Source organism: Tupaia chinensis, unplaced genomic scaffold, assembly GCF_000334495.1.
Source record: "Tupaia chinensis unplaced genomic scaffold, TupChi_1.0 Scaffold144576_1, whole genome shotgun sequence".
Lineage (NCBI taxonomy): Eukaryota > Metazoa > Chordata > Mammalia > Scandentia > Tupaiidae > Tupaia > Tupaia belangeri.
This window is the reverse complement of record NW_006204436.1, coordinates 53,640-56,446: the sequence shown is the minus strand read 5'-3', so window position 1 is coordinate 56,446 and position 2,807 is coordinate 53,640. Positions and strand designations below refer to the sequence as shown.

The 2,807-nt window shown below is 37.3% G+C and overlaps 1 pseudogene; it reads left to right on the top strand.

Moving 5' to 3' along the window:
- Positions 1-1,087: 1,087 nt before the first annotated feature.
- On the top strand, positions 1,088-1,972 carry LOC102487971 (hypoxanthine-guanine phosphoribosyltransferase pseudogene; annotated as a pseudogene).
- Positions 1,973-2,807: the final 835 nt, after the last annotated feature.

The following is a 2,807-nucleotide window of genomic DNA, read 5'->3' as shown; positions in this document are numbered from 1 at the left end:
GACTTCTTAAATAAGACTCCCAGTGCACAGTCGATAATCCCCAAAATAGACAAAGTGGGATTACATCAGACTAAGAAGTTCCTGCATGGCAAAAGACACAGTGATGAGTGTGAACAGACAGGACTCAGAATGGGAAAATATTTTTGTAAACTATGCATCAGATAAGGGATTCATAACCAGAATTCACAAGGAACTCAAGTAGCTGTTCCGGAAAAAAGACAATCAATCCTATTAAAAGATGGGAGAATGAGTTGAAAAAACCACTCTCTAAAGATGACATACAAATAGCTAAAAAGCATATGAAAAAATGTTCAACATCCCTCATTGTAAGAGCAATGCAGATCAAAACAACAATGAGATATCACCTAACCCCAGTCAGAATGTCTAAGATTAAAAAATAATAATAATAAAAATAATAAGTGCTGGCAGGGGTGTGGTGAAAAGGGAACTCTCTTACATTGCTGGTGGGAATGTAAATTGGTCCAACCACTGTGGAGAACAATTTGGAGATGCCTCCAAAATCTACAAATAGAACTACCATATGATCCAGCAAGCCCACTTTTTGGTATCTACCCAAAGGACAGAAGAACACTTAATTGGCAAAGTGCTTGCACATCAATGTTTATTGCCGCACTTTTCACAACTGCTAAGTCATGGAAACAACCCAAATGCCCACAAACTGATGAATGGTTAGAAAAACTGTGGCACATATACTCAATGGAATACTATTCATGCATAAAAAACAACAAAACCCTGGCTTTTGACAGGAAGTGGATGAATATGGAAGACTTACTGCTGAGTGAAGCAAGCCATGCTATGAAGGAGAGGCATTGTAAGTCCTCACTTAATATATACCAAGTGTCTGCACTCTATGACTGAAACTAATGGTCTAAAGGACAGAAACGCAGTATATAGATGTAAATAGCAGATATAGTGTGTGTCAAAGAGGAGGGTCTGAGGAAGGGCATTTGGGGGAGGGACAGGGAGGAAAAGCATTAATGGCACAAAGAGGTGTGGTATTATCTTTTGAAGATATTTCATAGTTTTATCAACAGTACTAGGGAGACTGCTGTCAGCCTGTGCGCTGGTAGGCTCCGTTATGGCGACCCGCATCCCCAGCGTCGTGATTAGTGATGATGAACCAGGTTATGACCTAGATTTTGTATCCCTAATAATTATGCCCAGGATGTAGAAAGGGTGTTTATTCCTCATGGACTAGTTATGGACAGGACTGAACGGCTTGCTCGGGATGTGATGAAGGAGATGGGAGGCCATCACATCATAGCCCTCTGTGTGCTCAAGTGGGGCTATAAATTCTTTGCTGACCTGCTGGATTACATCAAAGCACTGAATAGGAATAGTGATAGATCCATTCCTATGACTGTAGATTTTATCAGACTGAAGAGCTACTGTAATGACCTGTCAACAGGGGACATAAAAGTAATCGGTGGAGATGATCTCTCAACTTTAACTGGAAAGAATGTCTTGATTGTTGAAGATATAATTGACACTGGAAAAACAATGCAAACCTTGCTTTCCTTAGTCAGGTAGTACAATCCAAAGATGGTCAAGGTTGCAAGCTTGCTGGTGAAAAGGACCCCTCGAAGTGTTGGCTATAGACCAGTAGGATATGCCCTTGACTATAATGAATACTTCAGGAACTTGAATCATGTCTGTGTCATTAGTGAAACTGGAAAAGCAAAGTACAAAGCCTAAGATGAGACTTCAACTTGAGTTCAGAAACTTCTGGAGTCCCATTGACATCGCCAGTAAAGTGACCAAACGGTCTAGTTCTGTGGCCATCTGCTTAGTAGAGCTTTTTGCATGTACTTTCTAAGATTTTTCTGTTTTGTATTTTAGACATGTCAGTTGCTGCATTCCCTAACTCTTTATTTGCACTATGAACCTATAGACTATCAGTTCCCTTTGGGTGGATTGTTGTTTAACTTGTGAAAGAAAAAAAATCTCTAAACCACACCACTATTCAATGAAAATACTGAAATTGTACCTATAAGAAACATTTAAAAAGAAGATATATTAGTTTTTTAATTGGTATTTTAATTTCTTATATATTCAGGAAGGAACAGAAGCAATTGAATACTGTTAATAATACTACTGCATGTTTAGAAAAGTAAGGAGCAGTCAGTGTTCACATGCATGACAGCATCTAACATACTTGGTTCTGTCAAATAAACCTACGCGCTGGAATTATTTTGCTGGCGTGTCAGTAGCATTGACTGTATTTTCTCACTTGTTCAAATTATTTCCAGTGAATTTTTGTCAGCAGTTCATTTTAAATGCAAATTAATAAATTTTTTAAAAGTAAAAAAAAAAAAAATCAGTACTAGGGAGAAATGTTCACCTGTTGAAATACCCATTTTGTAAGACAAATAATAATGTGATTGAATGTATGGAAGAAAATACAATGAAAAAAATAATTAATTAAAAAAAATTATACACCATGACCAGGAGGTTTTAATTGGAGATGTAAAAGGATGGCTCTAAACATGCAAAACAATTAATGTTAATCACAATAACAGAAGGAGAAATAACCACATGATCATATCAACTGATGAAGAAAAGCATTAAATAAAATACAACAGCCTTTCATAATTGAGACTCTTAGCAAAATTTGCACAGTAGGAACAGTTCACAACACAATAAAAGCCCATAGGCTTTATGACAAACCTATAGATAACATCATATTGAATGGGGAAAAGCTTAAAGTTTTTCCACTAAACACTGGATGAGGACAAAACTGCCCACTTTCTCTACTCCACTTCAGCATAACACTGGAAGTTCTAGCC